Source organism: Cydia splendana, chromosome 1, assembly GCF_910591565.1.
Source record: "Cydia splendana chromosome 1, ilCydSple1.2, whole genome shotgun sequence".
NCBI lineage: Eukaryota > Metazoa > Arthropoda > Insecta > Lepidoptera > Tortricidae > Cydia > Cydia splendana.
Window position 1 is genome coordinate 27,529,188 of NC_085960.1, and position 24,885 is coordinate 27,554,072.

General features: G+C 37.0%; 1 protein-coding gene across 1 annotated transcript in view; it reads left to right on the plus strand.

Annotated features, from left to right (window-relative positions):
• The window catches only part of LOC134797396 (pyrokinin-1 receptor-like), a 59,277-nt gene that overhangs the window by 34,020 nt on the left and 372 nt on the right, over positions 1-24,885 (plus strand). The gene's annotated exons all lie outside the window — the stretch shown is intronic.

Genomic DNA, 24,885 nt, shown 5'->3' on the forward strand with positions numbered 1-24,885 from the left:
TTATCAAAATCTATGAGATTACGATAGTAGTGCGAAAAGTAGGAAATTCGCAACGAGTGGCGATAATTTGAAACACGACCGAAGGGAGTGTTTTAAATCGACCCGAGTTGTGAATTACCTTTTCCAGTATATATTTTACGCACTAGGGCGGTAAATTAGCACCATATGTAGGTACTTACTGTAAAAAAATATTAATGAAATATTGTGTGATTGATGGTACGAACGAAACCCTCGGAGTGCGAGTTCAACTCACACTAGACTGTTTTCATAATGGATAAAAACAATAAACGATGTCTTCTTACTATATTTTGCAGTTTTATTTATAAAAAATTCACATGAACATAATAAGTAACACATTATTAACAAATTCCAATACAGGGTGTAATCGTTAAGTGCAGCCAATTTTATTACATTTTATTATCGCAAATAATGAATCTCAAGCAGTTTTATTTCTTACGAGACCGAGTTCTTTAAGGGGTTGTCGTACTAAATGTATGAGAGGGTATCAATATCAATTTGAAGTTTTCTGATATCTGTTAGGTATATTTACAGAATTATCGCCTGGCTACACTTAACGATTACTCCCTGTATATGTGAATGGCAAATTTACCTAGGTACGCAAAATAGGTACTAATATTATAAAGGCAAAAGTGTGTCTGTCTGTCTGTCTGTTACCTCTTCACGCTTAAGCCGCTGAACCGATTTAGTTGAAATTTGGTATAGAGATAGTTAGAGTCCCGGGGAAGGACATAGGATTGTTTTTATATCAGAAATCATCCCTGAAGAGAGTACAAAGAGGGGTGGAATTGAAAGAGTTAATGAATTGCCTAATAATTGAAGTAAGCAATGCGCGAATTGAATGATTGCTATTAGCATTATCCAGGCGCTATACCTATTTTAGCTGCTGTCATTAATACCACGCAGACGAAGTCGCGGGTAAAAGCTAGTTTAAAATATTTCATTTAAATATTAATAGCGGTACCTGTGGTGATCTCGCCTCCTTTTAGCTCTTTGGTATTATAACCAATTATAACATTTAAATTCAATGTCATTATTCTTATGATTGTCAAACAAATGTATATACAAAATACATATATGGTTATTATAAATTGAGTTTATTTCATTGGCGACGAAATGGACGTCGAAAAATTCGCTCAGTTTCTGAGCGTGCAACAAACGCAACAAGAACATATATTGAAAATATTAAGTATGGCTCTTACCGCAACACGAACGGAAGCGGTTTCCACACAGGCAGACAACAGCGTGACGAGCTCTAACACGACTGCACAGGAACAGTCCCCTAACAAGGTCGCTATACTAAAAGCTTTCAACATGGACAAATTCAACCCCGACACTTACAGGGTGAGTGACTACATAGATTTTTTTGAAGCCAAGTGCACAATACATGCAGTACGCACAAATGATAGTATGATGAAAGACCTCCTACTAAATTGTATGACGCCTGACATTTTCAGGGAACTGAAGACAGCACTTACCCCTAACTTTGAAAATAGCACATACACCGACATTCGTACAAAGCTCTTAGACCTATACCGAGTCAAGAAAACACGATACCGCGCACTCTTAGAATTTTGGAGTTGCATTAGAGAAAATGACGAGTCCATGGAACATTATACAAACCGTCTTAAGGCGTTGAGCATAGACTGCGGTTACGATGACAAACTATTAGAGCGCCAGCTTTGTGATTGTTTTGCGACAGGCCTTAATCACACGGAACTCGAAACTGATCTAAAACAAAAGTGGCCTAACTTAACAGAATTAATTAACGGCCAGACAACAGAGGTGACATTTACCACATTGTTTTCAATCGCACAATCACGAGAACAAGCCGAAAACAACACGCCATCGACAAACGTTAAAAGAATCAAGAAGAAAGCTAATACTAGATCTGACAAACAAGAATCAACGAACTACAGAAGCCCCCGAAAAATACGTTCTAGCCAATGCCTACGTTGCGGCAAGCACGACAAACATAATGTAACAAATTGCCCAGCAAAGAAACACATATGCCAAAGAACCCGTCGGCGAATCGTTGTCGGCGAAACAAAAATCGGCGTAATTTTTCTCGGAATATCAATAGGGCACCTTTACATGGACTATGCGCCGATCTCCATGAACTTACTGGGACTAGACAACCGTGGCGTTCGAATATTCGAAACTACTAAACAATGTATTGCTTTATCAAAACCACTTACCGCGTTTGACGAAGACAGATCAATCTTTCTTGCATGTGACGCGTCAGAGAAAGGCGTCGGAGCGGTATTATATCACAAAAATGGAAACACAGAACAACCCATAGCTTTTGCCTCAAGGAAACTTCGAACAGTGGAAACTAAGTATTCAGTCATTGACTGCGAAGCACTTGCCATTCTGTTTGGAATTAAGAAATTCGACCAATATTTACGTGGAACCAAATTTACTTTACTTACTGATCACAAGCCATTGATTCATATACTGGGATCTCTGCGTAATCTTCCTAAAGTAGCAAACAACAGATTTGTTAGATGGGCACTTGGGAATGCAAATCGGTTATTTTTTGTATGGAAATATTCGGTTTTTATCCGAAACCGCGGTTATTTCCATACAAAAAATAACCGATTTGCATTCCTTAATGGGCACTAATAATCGGCTGCTACTACGACCTATGTTACCAGAAAGGTAACAATTAATAAACTTAATTATGTGGCTAAAACGTCAGTCAGACGGATGCGAGGCGAATAAATCAAAGATACATAAATATATAAGGCCCGTGTAGAAAATTGAAAAACGACTTACATGTGTAAAATATATGTATGTGTGATACATATATTTTACACATGTAAGTCGCAACTAGAACACAAAACCTAACCTATAGGTGTCAATTATATTTTGTGTCTAGTATATAGTATGAATTATCTCAGGTGATTTTTCGGGCTCGGACCCTAATCTGTTAAACAAAAGGTACTTACTGCTAATAGCCCCGACATAAGTAACGGGAACAAGCCCGTTTAAAAAGCAAACTTACCATTCTATTTATATGATACAAATTCATAAAACAGCCCATAACGAAGCTAAACACGTTTTGTTATCTCCAAAAACAAGACCACCCTGATTGTTCTCTGGACGAGCTGTCCCATGAATTTGAACCTTAATACTATCACGATAGTTGCTTTTTAAACGAAATGGTTGCTTTAGCACGTGCTGTAGAGCGCTCTTAAAAGAAACAAAGGCTTTTGTTTAACGGATTAGCACCCGAACCCGAAAAATTCATCTGAGATAATTTATACTATACCTACATTTAGTTCCTCAAGAAATAAAACTTTGATTTCGTAGAGATTTCTTTATTGATTTCATTGCATGTTTGCGAAAAGCACTATGTACCTATGAGAGAACATAAAGTACCTAACGGTTTCAATTGTATGTAGGCTTCAAATTTACTTTATCATTGTTAAAGCCACTAAACCTCTTCAAAGTAAGTAACACCGGCTCACTAACCCTTGCCGTGGCCAAATTAACATACAATGGATATTTTCGATCTTTTGCCCTAGCCGCAATTAACGAACAATGCCACATTTTAATTAAACTGATATCGGCCCGATTCTAATTTTAATATATGTCAAAAATTCAACACGATAACGATATGGATCGGATCTGTCAGTGTCAAATTGACATTTCTTCATACATTCTCTTAAAATTAAATGGCTTGTCTAGTCTAGTGGGACTATTTCGCCAGTGTCAAGGTATTAGGAGCGAGGAGGATGTTCATAGAGTCGGACCAAAAAAAGTCTGCAGCGGATTTGATAGCCCACGCAGTGCAAGTGTTATTTATACGTCATATATTTCATAGAAGTTTGACGTTTAAAATAACATTTGCACTGCGTGGTCTATCAAATCCGCTGCAGACTTTTCTTGGTCTGTGGGGCTACCGCGAATACCGAAAATCGTCAATTGCGGGGATCTTACTCTTTTACTCCAATGAAGGCGTAATTAGAGTGACAGAGAAAAATGCCCGCAATTGACGATTTTCGGTATTGGCGGTAGCCCTAATGACTCTACATTTGTTCGATCGAGCGCAATGTATGAACTGCCTCGACTGGCCACTCGCCGCGCCGCCGGTCGCGTGCGTCCAGTCCGCGCCTTTAGCAAAACATGGTTGTCACGCTACATTGTATGTGGTTATCACTAATGACTCGAAATCCCTAGCTTTCCTACCGAGTGCATTACCTCATTGTATAGCAATTTACACCGCCACCGTATGTACTTGCAGGCCAATTCGACCGTACATTCACATCAGAATGATGATATCTGAATGATGTCATTTAGCTATCGTACTTTAATTGTTACGGATAAAAAGATCTCAATTATACTGATTACGTTTTGACGTGATCGGTAAGGTAAGGTATACATCCACAATGTTAACACATTGGGAAGGTAGGTGGTACGTGGTACGCGTGTCTGCTAATTTGTTCTAATGTACAAAATTTTATTAAGGCATGTTAATTAATGTTAATTACCCTCGAATATTTTAAACGAATAGGCTTTATTGATTGATTGTGTATATTATAAGAACCAAGATGATTATGTACACGGCAAGTTTTGTCTAAATAAAATGGGTATCCGACGAGGAAGTGTCCTCGAACTAAATATTTTTTCGACTCCTTATCCTTGCAGCAGCTGCTGTGTTGGCATACTAATAGCCATGCGATTTCCTATTGCGCGTTCGTATTCAAATATACATAGGTACTATTTTTTTTTGTAACAATCATTCGTAAGGAAAATTAGTTCCCGGTTCAATCAACAAAATATTTTATGGTATGTAAGTAAGCTAGTAATCTTCATCTTCAGTGCACCAATAGTCCAATAAGTACGTTAAAAAAACAGGCGGTGTTAACCTAGATGTTAGTTTAGTTTCCGTCCATGCTGTAGTTTTCGTCCACTTGACTGACGGATTAGCAAATAATATATTTCATTTTTAATTTGCTACTTGTTTTATTGTATATATGAAGGGTTGCAATAAGTCTAAATTTGTATAGTTTATATTTAAATTTCGTCAAGTGGACGAAAACTAGCGCAATGACCCTATACTTACAACTTATTTTTGTACTTACTAAATTTGTGAAGTTAAATTTCAAATCCTCTGAACTATGTATTATTGTTTATCGGATTTAAAAAATCCATACAATGTCATTCATTCAATATTACTTAAATAGGTAGATAATCGTGTTTACGTGTTGCAGGTTAAGGTTTTTTTAATGTAAAGAAGAAACCTGGCCTCCGGTAGTAACTAGTGCGTGATTATGATTAGCTACTCCTAATCGGAGTGTAATCAATGTATCTAATTGTCTGGTAAAAATAGTTTACTTCATAGTTTCAATATTTTTTTTATTCTGATACATTGCATGCTGAATTATTTTGTAGGGCAAAATAAAAATCGTTTTTTTTTTTATAATATATAAATGTTGATTAATTGAAATTCATTAGGGCCCACACTAACTAAACGTGGTAACTAATTTGGTCGTATCAAAAATACATGAGATGGGTACCTACCGTACGTCCACAGCGAACTGAACAGTACGTCTACCATCAGTTTCAACATTGACATAACGCTCAGGTGTACGTAATTTACTTTCTGTACATCTCGCTTGCACTAATATGCGAGTACGAGCGAGATGCATAGAAAGTAACTTACGTAGACGTGAGCGTATATGTCAATGTCAAAACTGATGGTAGACGTACAGTACGGCTATGATGGTTTTGTCACCATATCATTAATCATTTAATGCATGATATGACGACTATCTGATAAATGATATAATTCGGTAAAAAGTCGCGAGGATAACGTATAAGTGACTAATGATAGCGTGATATGTTTTGAGGTTATTAAAAATCAATTTTAAACTCGATGACTTAAGGTGTATATTAAAGAAAAGATGGTTAAATCACATTCTACCACTTATCCACATATGTCATTGAGAGTTAAAACTTATCCATGATTTGAGCTTTTGAAAAATCAATTCTAAACAAGTTTACTTAAAGCGTATTTTAATTAATAGTTCGCGAGGATAACGTATATGTGACTAATGATAGCGTGACATGTTTTGAGGTTTTGAAAAATCATATTTATACTCGATGACTTAAGGTGTATTTTAAAGAAAAGATGGATAAACCACATTCTACCACTTATCTAGATATGTCATTGACAGTTAAATTTATCCATAGTTAGCTTTTGAAAAATCAATTCTAAACAAGTTTACTTAAAGCGTATTTTAATGAATAGTTGGCTAAATGACATGCTATCACCACTTATGCACATGTGGCATTGATAGTTAAAAGTTATCCATGGTTTAAGATTTTGAAATATAGATTCTAATTGAGTTTAAATAAGGTTTTTTTTAAAGTGAATCTTTTATTCCACCGCCTCAAATTTAACCGTCTTTATCATGTCGCAAAATCTACTTTATTTTTAGTACTTAGAATTCATAGTCTTTGAAATAAGTTACATTATCGGACTAAAGTAGACTCGGCTAAAATACTTAATTCACGATTGCTGATATTTGCTTGTAATGTCATACAAAATTTTAAGGACAGTAGTCGACATTATTAACCTAAAATACGGTGATCTGTCAAAATCAAATAAATAATTTTGCCGTGCTTATTAAGAGCAGTAACTCATTTTGAAATCTCTTTCAATTGTAGAACATATTGTACAAGTACAAAGTATCCAATTGAATGACACTTCAAAATGAGTTAGAGTCGGACCAAGAAAAGTCTGCAGCGGATTTGATAGCCCACGCAGTGCGAGTGTTATTTATACGTCATAATTTCATAGAAGTTTGACGTTTAAAATAACACTTGCACTGCGTGGGCTATTAAATCCGCTGCAGACTTTTCTTGGTCTGACTCTACTGCTTTTATTATAAGCACGGCAGAATTGTACAATCACCCACACTGTTAACTGCACATCGGTGGACTTTATGCCTTTTGAAATAAGGTCCACCGATGTACAGTCACCTGCAATAATATGTTACTTTTCGAAGGCCGTAAAAATATGTGACACGCTCTTATGGCTCGACAAATAAGATCGTGTCAGATATTTTTGCGGCCTTCGTTGTGTAACATATTATTGCAGGTGACTGTACCTACAGTTAGGAATGTTGCAGTTTAGAAAATGAAATCGTTTATTTGAAAATAAAACATAACCTATTCGGTGGGTGTGATATGACAGCAGACTTTGAAATGTCAAATGGCTGGCTGTCATTACGAAGAGAACAAATAATTTCAATGAAATATTGTAATTTACATATATTCTATTCGAACATGTAAATCTTCATTTGCCCTCTAAAATGGCACAAATGGCACAATCAATAAATTTCAGGTAGTACACACACACGGACTTTCTAATGGCTTTACGAGAAGTAAAGAAATAAAAATAAAAATGCATTTCATATAGGTAACTAATATCTGGGAGACCGAGCTATGCTCGAAAAACATATAAAAACCTAGCTAGATCAATTTTTCGCCCCCGAAAACCCCCATATAGCAAATTTCATCGAAATCGTTAGAGCCGTTTTCGAGATAGCCGAAATATATATACATATGCATAAATAAATAAATATCCAAGAATTGCTCGTTTAAAGGTATTAGATATGACTGTAGTGTCGTTAATAATGCAGACTTTTCGTGTTTTTCCAAAAGGATAATAATAAGTTTTGGCTTAACATGTGCAAGATGTACCTAAAAGAAATCAAATGTGAAGATCATAAGAGCCACGCCATTGAAGCTCGTGTACCTAATTCGTCAAAATTCAGTGACAAACATCCTTGAATGTAAGCTGTTTTTTTCTGTTTTTGCAATCTTTGACGTAGTACATACATAATATTATGATCCCTTAATGTAATAATGTAATAGAAAGTAAAGAAATAATTTATTTTTACAGATTGATTCTAGTCGTTATGTTACGAGTGGAAAATCTGATTGTGTGTACGTTAGGAGTAAACATATCGCGGCTCTGATATATACTACATCAACTACTAAGAAAACTTCCCAAAAACCGGTGAAGAGCAGCAATTGGGCAGACCTAGTGCCAGACAGTTCGCCAAAGAAAATAACTCAAAAGGGAAATACCTACTTTGAAGAAATGTATGCACCTGCAAAGAAAATTAGGTGTAATCCTTTGCCGTTACATGTTGGAATTGAAGGGAGAGTCAGCATTAAAGTTAATAATGGAAGCTGGTGCTTTATTTATTATTATTACTTTAAATGCACGGATACGTAGGTAAACCTCGCTAGTAAAAAGTGACAGTTGGTCTGCCGAAAGTTTTTTTTTGGGCCACGGTCCGCGTTGCGATCGATTCGTGGTTCTCCGACCCAGCGAATAATATGTACATCTTCTAGTTAATAAGTAAAACTTAATGACTTAGGCCTTGCACCTTTGTACTAACCCGGGGTTAACCGGTTAAACCTGGAGTTACCATGGTTACCAGTACAATTTGACATTAGGTTAACGGTTTAACCGCTGAACCCCGGGTTAGTGCAAGTGGGCCTTAACAAATACAATATTACCCCCCACTCTGATTATACCCCGGACGTAATGTGCCAAAAATACTGGCGGCATTACCTCGCTAAATTGCCAGTGATATTTGTTGGACAAGGAAAGAACCAGAGCGAAGAGTCACAGCCCCTTTCCCGTAAGCGTCGCCTTATACTAGCCCTATATGTTACGGCAGGAGCAAATATCGTCAGTCATCGCCTCCCGCTTAATATTTTGTCTGAGATGATAGTTTCTTAGATGCTATGGTGAATTAAAAAATTGTCAGCCGGTTGTATCGCTGTGGAAAGACCGTCAGTTGATCACATGAACATGTAAAAAAAAAAATTTTTTCAATCATCGCCTCCTGATACTTTGCCAGATGATAGTTTAGATGCTATTATAAATATGCTATTATAAATAAAAAAAACCGTCAGCCGGTTGTATAGCGGTGGAAATACCGTCAGTTACTTGCCTAAACATGTAAAAAATACGGGCCTACCATTCCATGCCTTAAAGGGGTGGAATTTTGTATGGGGACTTAACAACAACTGCACAACAAACATTGTCAATAGGAACTGTCCCGCCCACTCGGTGTAGGACCGGCGCTGGTGCAGAATTTAGTCGAAATTTGGTATGGAGATAGTTTGAGTCCCGGGGAAGGACAAAGGGTAGTTTTCATTCAAGAAATCGCCCTTAAGGGGGTGAGAAGGGGGGTTGAAGTTTGTATGGGGAATCAACAAAACGCAGATTGAATTAAATGATAGCTACGCACCTAAATTATTAAATCCACGCTGACGAAGTCGCGGGCAAAAGCTAGTATTATAAAGGCTAAAGTGTGTGTGTCTGTCTGTCTGTCTGTCTGTCTGTTACCTCTTCAAGTTAAGCCGCTGAATCGATTTAGTTGAAATTTGGTATAGAGATAGTTTGAGTCCCGGGGAAGGACATATACATTAGGATAGTTTTTATGTCGGAAATCATCAAAGGAAGGAAGGAAGGAAAAAATCAAAGGGGGGTGGAATTGAAAGAGTTAATTAATTACCTAGTAATTGAAGTAAGCAATGCGCGAATTGAATACTTGCTATTAGCATTATTCAGGCGCTATACCTACTTTAGCTGCTGTCACTAATTCCACGCAGACGAAGTCGCGGGCAAAAGCTAGTATTATAAATGCGAAAGTGTGTCTGTCTGTCTGTCTGTCTGTCTGTTACCTCTTCACGCTTAAACCGCTGAACCGATTTAAGTAGTTGAAATTTGGTATAGGGGTAGTTTGACTCCCGGGGAAGGACATAGGATACTTTTTATCTCAGAATTCACCCCTTAAGGGGGCGAAAAGGGGGTGGAAATTTGTATGGGCAATCAATAACCGCTGAACCGATTTAAATGAAATTTGGTATGGTGATAGTTTGAGTTGTGGGGAAGGATATAGAATAGTTTTTATCCCCGAAATCATCCCTTAAGGGTGTAAACAAGGGGTGGAAATTTGTATTTCAATAATTTCTTGAAATGGGACTTGCCTTTTATCATTTAAAAGTTCGTAAGAGATAAAGAATGTTTATGTATTTGTGACCAATTTTATTAGCCATACCTACCTTTAAGGGTGAAAAAGAGATGACATGGGGGTGGAAGTTTGTATGGAGAATAAATAAAATGCAACTTTTAACTTCTCCAACTTCTTTATCTTCCTAACCTTCTTCAACTTCTCCAACATCTTCATCTTGTTGAACTTCAACTTCTTCAACTTAAACTTCTCCAACTTATTTAACTTCTTCAACTTCAAATTCTCCAACTTTTTCAAGTTTTTTCAACTTCGACTTCTCCAACTTCTTCAACTTCAACTTCTCTAACTTCTTCAACTTCAACTATTCCTACTTCTTCTCTATGGTCTTGTCCAGTTCCTCTTTGGTAACTACCGTCAGCCAGTAGATGCAGTAATGTTAGAACCTAAAACAAAGAGTTGTAAGTTGGTATGTCGTTATTAAATAAGGTGACAAGAATGATTTGAGGAATAGTGCAACATAATACGAGTATCTTTAAAATGTGCCGGCAATCCATCGCCATGTTGAGGCTTGAGGTCAGCGTCGAGTTTGGCACACAAATAGAGTGCCAATTCTTTGCGCACTCTATATATGTGCTGAAACTCCTCGCTGGGCATATCAAATGGGTTGCATGTATGCCCTTAATGGCCCGTCGTTGGAGTTATTTATATCTATCTATCTATCTATTTTTCTTCGATAGCAGCAGCTGCCTATCTTGCCATCCCTACAAATAATGTTCGTATTGATAATGTTATATGTAAATTCAAATTTAATTCAAAGTTCAAATTGTATATATTATATTTAAGAAAAAAAAACAGATACTTACCTACTGATATTTTAACTTCAAGAAATTGCATTTTTCACCACTTACATACCACAAGAGCACTTATGACTTATGAGTGAATTGCAAAAAAATTGTACATAGTTAAGCACCTGTAATTAGTCCAAAGTTAATTGATTCCATTGTGTTACCACAGTTAGGCCATTTCTATTTAAGTTAGATGCATGAAAGTGTGTTAGCGAATGCTATAGACTTATATGTGTACTATTTAAGAACAATAAATACAATACAATACAATTTACATAGTTAATTTTCGTAACACAATTGAATCAATTAAGTTAAGACTAATCACAGCTTCTTAACTGCGCTTATCGTGACCCAGTGAGCACTACGATAAATTAATCAAAGGCTAGCTGTCAAAAATCGACTTTATGTCTACTTATCCAACAATTGTAGCCACTTACCGTGTATTGTTGTCTAAGTGGACAAAACGGTATGAATGTTATAAAACTGTATAAATCTTGACAAGTGACAGTTATATCATTTAACTTATCCACTTATCCACTAAGTTTAAGTTGGATATGTAGACAAATGACATATTATCCAACGACCATGTTATGCAGTTAATCGTTTAACGACTATCGCTGTCAAAAGTGGAAAAGACGACAAATCAATAAAAACTGGATAAAATGTCCGTTTTATCATCATTTATCCAGCCATATCATTTATACAGTCGACCATCATAGCCTTGCAGGAGTAGGTAACGTTTCGCGGCACAATTCCCGTAGGTATTTTCGGTGGGGACCTAACTTATAGTAACTTAAAACTAAGTAATAAGAAGACAATTAAATTGACAACACATACAGGAAAAATTAAGAGCAAAGAGTTAAGAATTAAATTGGCCTAGTGTGAGAAATGTGAGAAAGAAAGAAATAAGGGTGATTAATGGTATTAATGTTGCCGCTAAATGTATTAGGTGTTAGATAATAGAATACGATATTTATGTTTGAAACTATTAATGGTTTTCAACGTGCGAATAGGTGGAGGTATGTTGTTCCAGCATTTGGTAGCGGCGTATCGGCGTATGATTAAACTCTACCTACCTCTACTGCTAGGAGACTTGATCTCAGGTTAAACTAGGTCCCCTAATTTTTAAATAACATAGAATTTACAATACATAATCTATATATCACAATTTCATTCAACTTACGTATTCCTAAGTAGGTTTATAATTTAGGGCACGATAAGTCCAACTCTTATCGGTCACTCTATTCCCCTCTCTATCTACCAATAACACTTCAAAGAGAAGCTTTTAAAGGTTTACCTACCAAAGGCAATGAATATAAATTACCGGATTAGGTAAATTTTATCATCTTCGTTATACGAAATAGATTTTCTCGATGCAAGCAAAGTGAGTGTGTCTACGCTAATTGTGTAGGTACGCCAAGCGAGAGATGAATGAAGATAAGATAAGAAAGACATTTGTTTTAAAAAAACAATCATCACATCGACAAAATGCCAAATAATGGGCAAAAAATATCTTCATATAGTCGAAGGCTTAAACTAATAACGCATAGACAGATAGTCCCCATACGGCTAAGGCCCACTTGCACCATTCCACTAACCCGGGGTTAATCGGTTACACCAGGAGTTGCCATGGTTACTATAGTGTAAATAACATTATTTGCGGTATTTGACACACTATGACTGACGTATATAGAGATGTAACTAACGCAAATCGATTGTCACAGCAAGCGATTACGATTGGATGGCACGTAGACTGAGGTATCGAATTGCGACGTATAATGAATTTTTATTTGAGATTTAAATAAAGCTAGAATTATATGGTTTTCCCGCAAGCTACCGGTCGGTCGGTGTATTTAATACACCGACCGAGTAGGTCGCACCCATTGTCAAAATTGAAACTAACTGGGGATCTATTTTAAAGTTTCTTTATGTTATTTCTGTGTCAAATTTGTTGTCTGTTAAGTGACGATAAATATATCCATATTTACAGTTAATTATCCACCTTTTCCTTATTTTTATTAAAAGAAAAATGAAAAATTCATATCGATTTACTTAGACGACTACCGATTCATAACGGTGGTGTCCGGCCAACCCTAAAATTAAAAAAAAAAGACGTAGAACGTAAACGTTCGCAGTGCAGTTGTTTTCCTTTGTGATTTCGATGTGCAAAACATTTTACGTAGTATTGCTGTTGTGAGTGACAGACGTCAAATACCGCAAATAATGTTATTTACACTATACTACAATTTGACACTAGGTTAACGGTTTAACTGCTTAACCCCGGGTTAGTGGGACGGTGCAAGTGGGCCTAACCTGTCAAAAGTGAAGCCGAAACACGATCGATGTGTGCGTGCGAGGCTCGTGTTTTACGCTCAGCAACACACACATATATAGAAAAACGTGAGGCCAGTATATAGATATTTCCCTCAAAGTGGGGTATTTTAACCACATCCTTAACACTTGGTTATTAATAATTTTTTGAGTGTGTAGATTTGATTTTGTAGCAAAAGCTTTTTATGTTCCTTTTAAGGATTTTTTGCATTTCTGTAGTTTATAATTAAAAAAAACTGATACATTTTTACTATTTTTTATTTAAAATGTGCATAAAATAATAATAATTAGTATATACTAAAAAAATATCACATAAAACTCGATACTTACGCGTGAAATGTAATGTCAGTCTGTTTGTTTTTATGATATGATGCGTTGTGACACCCATTCACTGCACAAACAACCATTTTTCCTGTGTTTTTGATTTTTAAACGGGAGGTGTACACAAACCGATTTGACCTTGAGAACTGCCAGGGCCGTTCGAATACAGTGACACGAGTGCGACGTGACGTCGCACTTGAAATGGCTTCACTTGATATGTACGAACACTCTATCTATGCCTTATAAATCTATGGTCTAAGGGTCATTATTTTAGTGGATGGGTTGAATAGTAGATTGTTAACTAAGGGATGAAAGGCACTAATTTCTGCCGAGGTAGTTTGATGATGCCCTTCACCCGAGTTAAACACTCTACTTTTCATTTCGAATACGAAGAAAGCAAAATGCATCTGTTTTTTTTTAAAACATGACTAAGTATAATTTTTTATAGTATTTTTTGAGGGTACTTTCAATTAACAATTTAGGCAAAAGGATCGTTATTTATGGAATGGGGAGTCAAATATCAGAATGTAAATTGTATTTAAGAATCCATTTATACCCAAATTTAAAATTGCTTATCGTAAAAAAAATCGTACTTTGAACCTAAAATGCTCTAGTGCAGAAACGTATCAATTTCTGCACACCTTTTAGAACAACAATGACCCTCTTTCAGAGCATGAGAAATGAAAAATAGTTTAAAGGCCTGTGCACGTGCGTGCACGTGCACGTTGTAATGTACTTACTGATCGCTATAATAGACCATAGCGATTTCGATTGGCGTTTTCTATAAATTTTTGTCATTTTGGCTAGGGCCTTCTGTTCTGTTTCTTTTCAAGCGCATCTTCTTTTCAGAACTCCAGAATGGTAAGCGTAAAAGCGATGGCCAGTACTTACGATAGAAGGATGTTCTGAAAATACATATGAAGAGATGCAAACTAGAGCCCTCTGACTGGGAGCGGAAGGCAGCGCAGCGGCCCGAATGTCGGCGCCTTATTCATGACAGAGTTAGCGATTTTGAGACTGAACCAGGGGGGTGTCACTACGCAGTTTATAGTGTAAACAACATTATTTGCGGTATTTGACGTCTGTCACTCACAACAGCAATACTACGTAAAATGTCTTGCACATCGAAATCACAACTGCACTGCGAACGTTTACGTACTACGTCTTTTTTTTTTTAATTTTAGGGTTGGCCGGACACCACCGTCATGAATCGGTAGTCGTCTAAGTAAATCGATATGATTTTTTCATTTTTCTTTTAATAAAAATAAGGATAAGGTGGATAATTAACTGTAAATATGGATATATTTATCGTCACTTAACAGACAACAAATTTGACACAGAAATAACATAAATAAACTTTAAAATAGACCCCCAGTTAGTTTCAATTTTGACAATGGGTGCGACCTACTCGGTCGGTGTATTAAATGCATTTAGCTTGCGGGAAAACCATATAATTCTAGCTTTATTTAAATCTCAAATAAAAATTCATTATACGTCACAATTCGATACCTCAGTCTACGTGCCATCCAATCGTAATCTCTATATACGTCAGTCATAATGTGTCAAATACCGCAAATAATGTTGTTTATACTATAGGTACATTTGGCCGGCGGCCTCCCGGGCAGGGCAGGCGTATGGCCCGCATGGCAGTGGGCTGCCGCTCGACCGCACGATAGTCGTGTCACGTGGCGCTCGCGCAAAGAAAATTCACGGTTCGTGCGCGGTTATAAGTTTCAATTTTGTTGCAGGCGGCGAGTATAGGTATAATTTTATACCGAAATCTACTTTTGTGAGGGAGTGAATTTTCTGTACTATTAGTTATTCTGTGACTGAACGCCGCAGTGGGCTCGACTGAAAACGAGATGAGCTTAAGGCTCGGCCGCCAACATCAATTCCCTACAACTGTATAGGTGGTGCGCTGACGTGCCAAAAATGCGCTCGAGTATTTAGCGAGGAGATAGGGAACGTGAGCCACCTAAGAGCTACCAGAGAGTGGATCAGCTGCACTCTATAACACGAGTTCAAAATTGCCTACTCCAGAACACACAGTCGCTGTGGCCGAAATCTGTCAGGAGAGAATCATCATCATCATAGTAGGCACAACACCAACTGGCGACTGAAGTTATGGAAATTATGACTTCAGTCATCAATTGGTATTGCGGTTAGCAACTATCCTTCTCTTTTCCTTTGTCTGGAATATTGACTGACAGGACGAATCAGATTTTTTTCGAACTGTCATAACATCAGCTATTTGTATAAAATAGGTACTTGCTTATGACGTCACGGTCAAATTACTTACTCTTTGAAGTTTTTCCGATTTATTGAATAGAAATTGTGTCCAAACATTACGGTGGTTTACTTTTTCCATCTATGTATTTTTTAGAGCTTTATTTCATAGACGCGGTGAGTGTGATAGCTATAGTTTTAAATGCCCGTCAACAACCGTATTGAATAATATAAGTAACCTACCTTTAATGCTGAGCACGTTAACGTGAGTATCGAGAATCGGTTTACATCGCAGGTATGTCAGTCGGAAAGGTAGACTTATATTGAATCACGGCTAGGTTGGTCTATGCGTCTAGCCTTTTAGCCATGTCGCTTAGCAAACCGCTTGCAGTGAAACCAGTACAGAATGATCTTCGATTAAACCACTACGGATGTCGGGTTAACACTTATTTATTGAGATACGCCTTAGGCAAGTATTGCACAATTTTAGGCAGGTACACGTTTTGCTATAACCAGTTTAACTTTATCACTTCAGAATCTCGATGTTACACTCAAAGCCAAATAAAAAATGGGCACTTTGTTCCGTTCCCGTTCCAACAAGAACACAAAAATCGCTAAGTATATGTATACCTTTAAGATTGGAGGAGATCCATCGATTCCTCATGGATCCCATCATCAGGACTGGTTTTTGACAAAACGGGACCAATCTGAATTTATAAGAAGAGGGAGAAGAAGATCAAAAAAAGAATTTAATATCGGTCCAGAAATGATGGAGTTATCGAGTAACAAACATGAAAACAAAACATACAACGAATTGAGAACTTCCTTCTTTTTAAATCTTGAAGTCGAATAAAAACTGGGTTCAGTCTTCATCCTACACTCTATGCAGACCACATGCAGACGATACAAAAATATATAAGACAATTAGGAATTATGAGGATATACAGGGTGATTTCGGGGTCGTGGAGCAAGAGAGCCAGACATCATACAGAATCGAAAGATGAGCCTAATGATGTTGTTAATTATTGTTTATCATCAATAATGATGATTATTTTCCAGATGACAAGTAGGAAAAAACATTTTTGCATACAATTTGGTGACCCTACTCATTGCGACGTCTTGTCGCTTTCCATACAGCGTATGTCAAAAGTCATAGGGTGACCATAATTACTTAGTATAACATTAATTTTACTTGAAAAATAAAAAGAATTAAAGTATTTATCTTTTAATCAAATACTACCATATGATAATGTGGATCATTTACAGAGTCAGAAAAAGTGGTTCTGGATCACGACCCAGAAATCACCCTGTATTGTTTTGCGTTACAATCCCATTTGTCACAATTTGGGTACTACTTATTGTCAGCGACCATCCAGTTATATCTGTATGCTTTCTTTTTTTAAATTATTTGAAATCACATAGATTTTAACCTATTATTAGAAAACATCTCCTTCAAAATGTCTCGTTTCCACTCACGTTCTATGCCTACCTTTTTAGGGTTCCGTACCCAAAGGGTAAAACGGGACCCTATTACTAATAAGACTCCGCTGTCCGTCCGTCCGTCCGTCCGTCCGTCTGTCACCAGGCTGTATCTCACGAACCGTGTTAGCTAGACAGTTGAAATTTTCACAGATGATGTATTTCTGTTGCCGCTATAACAACAAATACTAAAAACAGAATAAAATAAAGATTTAAGTGTGGCTCCCATACAACAAACGTGATTTTTGACCGAAGTTAAGCAACGTCCGGCGGGGTCAGTACCTACTTGGATGGGTGACCGTTTTTATAGATAATGGTACGGAACCCTTCGTGTGCGAGTTCGACTCGCACTTGGCCGGTTTTTTTTTTATTTTCTGCTAGTCCTGTACTGGCACACAGTATGCTAACAGTTATTTGTTTTACAAGGGGGAAGGAGGCAAAGTTGTTGTTTAACCGCTCGTGCTAATAATGATACCTGAGCAAGCGAAAGATACCAACATTGAAATTGTGTTTCACTAGGCAGCAAATTTTGTTTCAACCATCGTGTCTAAAAGCCCTTTCAGATTCCACTTTTCAAAATTAAATCTTTCGCTAGGTCGGTTATCATTATCAATATTTCCACGAGCATATATAAGCAAAATCTTTACCCTTTGTAAAAGAAATAACTGTTCGAAATCATCTGAATTGACGAAGTTATGAGGTAAAACATTAACTGAATTGAGAAACTCCATTTAAACTTTCGGTCATAAGCATGGTCTAATAAAACATGGTCTTCTATTCCCAGAGTGACACGGGCCTACGTCACAATAACATTGCCACTTTATTTCAACATAACATGTTACATGGGTACATTATAGCTATGGTTAATAAGTTAAAATATTTCTTTATAATTTTATAATTTTCATTTATATGTATTTTATCTTAAATTTTACAATAACACGTCATTTTTAATTATTCGTTAGCAATATCTTCCGATTCACAAAAGAAATTTCAGACGTTCGGGTAATTCTGTTTACATTACTGGCAACACAGGATAGCGCTGTCACATTTGACAATTCGGATCTAGATAACTTCATGCCCTGACCGTCATCCTTGTCGAACGCGTGTTAATTGTTATTTCCTTCTCGCTCAGTGTCAGCAGTCGCAGTGTTTTCCAAACTTTTCACGTAGTAAGCTTGGTAATTAATGTGTAACTGTGAATTAGTTTTTCTAACGTTTGTCTTGTATAGATAAATAAAGTTTAATTTAATACATTAGATTTGTTTTATTTTACTATGTTTCTACATGAATAACTTAAAATGAATGCCGTTAAAATAATTTTCACCGTTGGTTAAAATTCTCCCACATTTTAAAGTTTGAGAACCTGTAAACAGCATGATGACGTAGGCCCGTGTCAGTTAGGTCATACGCGAATCTCGGAATAGAGTACCAGGCGGAGTATATTATTATACCATGGGTCATAAGTACCTAAATCTAACTAAAATTTGAATGATGTTACAGGTAGATATCGCGCCTGGCGATCTACCTACAACATGACGCGGTAAAACGGCGTATAATTTGTGCTGCACCCGACTAATGTCACTGGCTGATTGTTGTTAGTTACGTTACGAGCGCGCGCCGCTGCGCTGCGTCTTTAAAAATAAACTCGATTATAGAAACTTCATTAAACATATCTTTCATTTATAGTGCTTATTTAATAACGGAGATTGTGAAGTACAGTTATACTTTATACGGTAAGGTGAGTTTTTGTTTTTATAACTCTTATATTTATTATGTGAATTTAATGAGGTTAAACAACTTAAACACCTACAGATTATAAATGATTCCAACTGTCAGGAACTCGAAATTTGTAGTCTATGGTTTATGTTTCTTTGGTTTTGGTATAGATTTTTTAAACGATTGCCGCAATATCTGCGTTTAGACTTGCGCGTTTGAGTCCTCATTATAAGTTCAAATCTCCAGGCGCACATTGAGTTACCTATATGTAGGTAGAACCGTTATGAGAATGATTATACATAAATCATTATCTTATGATGTAATTATTTAATACGTTTAAATAATTACGTAAGTATTTAGCATAATTTGATAGCATAAATTCATAACTTTCATAAGTACCTATTTAGCAGGTTTATCATTAATAATTTTGTCTAATGTGCGGGCAAGGAATTTAGAAACGCATGACGGCACGAAAGTCGCGGGAAGAGAGGCTATGCTGAGGGCGCGGCGGATTAAATCGTTCAGTGTGGAATGCCTTGCCCGTAAAAAGGACCAGTGCTCATCTTGCAGTGCAGGCATCCTAAAGTGTCCACCGGTTGGGCGCGGCGACTGCACGCATGGGCCTCATACAATTTCATGCCCAGACAGCATTTGGTTGCGATTGCGTGATAGGAGCTCCTGTTCCGACGCAGCCAAGAGTCTAGCTCGCTCGTGGTGGTCACGGAATTCTTGGACGAGTAGTTGGTGTCACATTTATACGTCGTCCCATGCCGCTGGGGTTGACTTATACTCCGGGACTAGATCGACGGCAGCATGGCCCAGCAGATTTTGCCTCTGCCAGGCACGACACCGACACGTCAGCGGTTGAAAGGATACGTAGAATACCTCCGATGAGTGTGCTGTAGGCAGACGACAAAAACGCCGGGAGTGCTAGTTCCGCCGTCAACGGATCGGAAGTTTACCAGCTAGAGGGAGTAAAACTTGCTGAGAAGCTAGTTAGTTGAACTTAGAACTTCGTTATTTGTTTAACAAGGTTGTTGCTTAACTCTTCGTTCTAATATTAATACCCCAGCAAGCCAAAGATTCCAAAGTAGCTCGCTACGCTCGTGGTTCATAAAGTGAAATCTTGAGTGTTGCGAGGGTTTCTTGGCACGAGGGTTAAACAAGTCAAACTTTGCTACCGAGTGAAATACAATTTTTTTAAATACTGACTGTAAAACATTACAAATCAAATCCAAATGAATGTTAAATATTTATCCTTCAAAATCATCACTTAAACTTCATCTTTGCATCTAAGTTATTACTTTACCGCTCTTGTAGATATAATGCAATTGAACGCACACTGACATCAAAATTATGTCATTTAGTTGTCGTGCGTTTCTCTCGTACTTGTCAGAAATTTAATAATGACCAAATTTGGCCACCGTATGTTAGGACAGGCAGTTGAGTAAAAGTACACATATCGACAAGTTTTCGCTTAAGTAACAGTGGAAGGTTTGCCTTTAAATGAGCTCTTCCCTTCATTAGCTCGACGTTCCACCTCTTAGTCTTGCCTGACGGAAAGAGATTAACTGGCCAAAGTAAATATACTCGTCAACATAATGTGTTTGCCCGTCTAACTCATTACTCAACCCTACGTTTCTTGCTGTTGATCATTACTTGGGCCTTTACACGATTTATTTGAAGTATATATGCTTACACTATCCTTATTTAAAATTAAAATGTGTATACGTTACACCTATGACCCGCTTTTTACATAAAACATTAAATCACGTCATTGGAATACTGTGAACTCATTGATTCGTTAACATCGTATGTCAGATTGTTTGTGGGCTCTTTTAGTAGTTATTATATAGTTTCGTAAAGGCCCCATCGCACGAGCGCTTTTTCAACGCGCGTTATACATCTAATAGGTACACGCAGGTGCAAGTGCGGTATGCACTTTATGAACGAATTCTATTCATGAAGACAGTGGCATGCACTTTTGCAACTCGCTGAACAGTACAGCTGCAGGTAATACGTATTATGGCTCCTCTACACGATGAGTCAGCGCCGGTCGGTCCAAGGGACGCAGCTATGCGGTAGAATGAGATAGCGATATCACTTGCTCCCTCTAACGCATTTTAAATGCGTCCCTTGGAGTGGCCGGCGGCAAGTTCATATTATTATTTTATTAGGAGCCATTTTTTCATAAATATTTTTTATTAGTAAAATAGCACAAGCTCTGGGTTGGATGGCAGTCGCTTTCGTAAAAACTAGTGCCTACGTCAATTCTTGGGATTAGTTGTCAAACGGACCCCAGGCTACATGAGCCGTAGCAAAATGCCGGCATAACGCGAGGAAGAAGAAGAGTAAAATAGCACAAGATTTCCGAGTAAAACCGTGTCTCTTTCGTATGTACAGAATTGACTTAAAAATTGAGATATCAAGCTAGATCGCTGAACTCGTACCTATCACCGGTGCACACGGCGCCTTAGCGGGATTCTGCAACATCGCGCGGGAGCAACGGCCGCGGCAGAAAACAAACAGCATATGTGGGAAAGTGACAATTTTCCGCGCTGTTAGGTACTCGTATCCGTAGCTTCATCTTAGCTAAGATATCTGTGACGTTCCACGGGAAAAGGTACCTTATGAGGGTTTCTAGTTTCGGAGATATGAAATGTTTTGTAAAGAGGTGAAAAAATGCTCAATTTTTTTTTATTGTGTGATCTGAAACCTTAATGCGTAACGTTTGTTTACCTGTTTTTATTTTTGTTATAAGTTAGTTATAAGCCTAGTAATGTCGTCTCAGAGTTTAGTAGAAAAGGTACCTTATGGAAAAAAGATTGAAAATTCCCAAAAAAACTAGTCAATACGGGAAAAGAAGTTTGGTAGAGAACTGTATTAGCATTCTGCAAAACTAATTTGATAATTTCAGTTCTGGTTGGGGCGTCTCGCAAATATTATAACCGTACATAGACCGACATCACAAATCCAAGTTGCCTGCTATTATACCAAAGTTACTCTCATCAAGTCTTTCTTAACTAGAATAATCTTCATTTGGTTTGGTCGCATGCAGTAAATCAGCCATTGGTTTGCTGAAAAATGCCAATACCCGACGCATTACCTTATGGAATATCTGAGGTCATTGAACCTCAATGCCGCTTATCTTCAATAGCAACCGAAATATATTATTGATAAGAAATAGACGATTTATACCATCTTAACCCCAAAATATTATTAGTTTATCCTAACTGTTCCATCATCATCATGCCTCATCATGTAACTTAATCACAAGGTACCTTTTTATTACATACAAATTATTGGTCTTTTTAAGATTATTATGACGAAGAACTAATTAAATTTGGGGCAGTTTAATGTAAATTAATATTTTCTATTCATAAAAGATAAACTGTAATATGATTGATATTTTGTAGTGATGTATTATTAGATTTATTTCCATAAGGTACCTTTTCGTAAATGTATGGAGCAAATACTGTTATTGTTATGTAAGTTTAAAGTGGCATAAGGGGTTAAATATAGTATTTAGTTGGGGTTTTAGGATTTATTTCATTTGAATGACAGAATTTCTTTCATATGTGCTCAGAAAAATTTATTGTGTGTCACATTAAAAGTAAAAATATTCAATTTTGTGATTTTATATGAAAAAGTCAGAAAATACATTTTCACCTCTAAATCGGTATTGTTTTTTGCTTAAACTGTCTGTCAGTGTCGTTTTCTAATAGATAAAATTTAAATCTTGAGAGCTCATTGCAATCAATCGTGAAAATGAAATAAAACTTTATTTTCAAGAGATTGGTTAGTATACACATAAATCAGTCGATATCAAAAGTTTCTATTTCCATTACAGAACAAGTCGCAATATTTTTTTAATCTCAGATATATAAGGTATTATTATTTGTACTCAACTATGTAACTTACTTCAGGAACATAGTTTTTTAGGCGGCTAAACTTAAAACTTCTCTATCGTAAAGTTGCTCATTTCACAACATTATTTTCAAAAAATCATATCTCTGTAACTACGCAACCTAGAAGGTTGATCTTTTGTGTTATCGATAGTTTATTTATTGTAGATTACTGGGGTATGCATAACTCCATACCCGCCATAAGGTACCTTTGACCGTGGGACGTCACAATTCTTTCATACTTATTCACATTTATGAAATACGTTGTACAATGAACAATTTTATAAAACTTTTAAAACCCCGACAAAAATATCATCGACAGCCCCATTTGTTGCAATAAAACCCATTTATGTTTGTTTATAATTGGTTGCATCCATGTTGCATTACTGGTGCATCACACCTTCTACGGAAGACGTCTTTTAATGAAACGTTTATATAGGTATAAAACTAGTAGGTAAAACCTTTTTGATACATCATCACTATTTAAAGGTATGATAAATAATAATAACTAACCACTTAATACGTACATACTTACTACCCCATTTTCAGATAGAACAATATTAATAAAATAACATAGGTACTAAAAATTAACATCATACTGAAAGTATTTTTTACAAACTTGATAGATCGTTTGGGTTAACCGTTTCATACCATCCCATACTACTATTATATTATAATATATCGTCCTTATAACATACTTAGTAACGCCGCCTTTCGGGCGCCGCTGGTAATGGAATTTTTCATAGAGCATTGCGATAAATCTTATAAATATATTTTTAGGGTTCCTACCTACATACCAAAATGGTTTGGTGCGACTCTGTCCGTCCATCGTCCGCCTGTCACATTGTCTTAAATACATCGAGAAACTCGAGAACTACTTACGCTTTCGATTAGCAATTATAAATAGTTATGAGAAAGGATAACTCAGACGCAGACTCAGATTTTATTCATTTACTATGGAAAATGTCCAATATGGATGGGAGTCAAAATCTATTAAGTCTAGTTACTAGATCAAGCGGGATAAGTATCGTTTTACAGTACAACAAAAAAATATTATTTATTTATTTATTTACATTTTCGGATAGGTATAGTTTGCAATTTAATAACTCTTTGCGTGTCTTTATGATAGTTGAAATTTCTATGAGATAATACTTTCTTTCGAGTAGGTAGGTACATATAAGAAAAATTTTAGTATCGGTTCTCATGATAAATAAGCAAATTAGTTAGCCGATTGTACACAATAATACTTAGAAACGGTATATATTTTCATATGTATAATTTTTATATAAACTTACAACTATAACTTACAAATAAAAATTAAAACTATAAATTTAAAAAAACAAACCGCTCCCTGCCGTTCCCGGTGCAAAGGTGCCCATGATGCTCGCAGCATTTCCACGCTGGATCACCACGGACAGCCTTTGCACAAGGAACGACTCGGAGCGGGGGCCCTCCCCTTTCTGTCTGAGTCGACGTCCCAAATCGCGAGTGAAGCGTTTCGCGTCGGCTGACCAGCAACCCGCCGTTTCTACAGAGAAAGGGATGACTATGTAGCCAGGGGAGAGAGGGGCATATTTTTGACGCTTTAGATCCGCTTGAGTTTCGGCTGCCGCTCCGGCCACGCGCGAGGTACGGCTGATGTGGGAGGCGGCGAAGGTACTGACGCACGTAGCGTCCCATACCAAACACCGTCCCCTTTCCCATGGTAACAAAGTCAGACCATCAGGCCGTTTACCGTCGGTACGACTGAGGCCTGGAGGTTCAAGCACTGATGGGACACCAGCCGACCTAAGGGCTCGCTGGATTGTATCATTTATCACTTAGATAAGTATACCTACTCCTGTCAAAAATGTTTCAATTATAACTGTTGTATGAAAATATTCAATGTTTGTATCGAACCCTCGTTGCGCGAGATGAACGAACTCACTTGACCGGTGTTTTTTTTTTTTGCAGGAACGTGCCTCGCGTGCGATTCTATAGCTAGGTAACTTGTATGTCGCGTTTATAAAGAATGTTTTAATTTCTAGGATTATT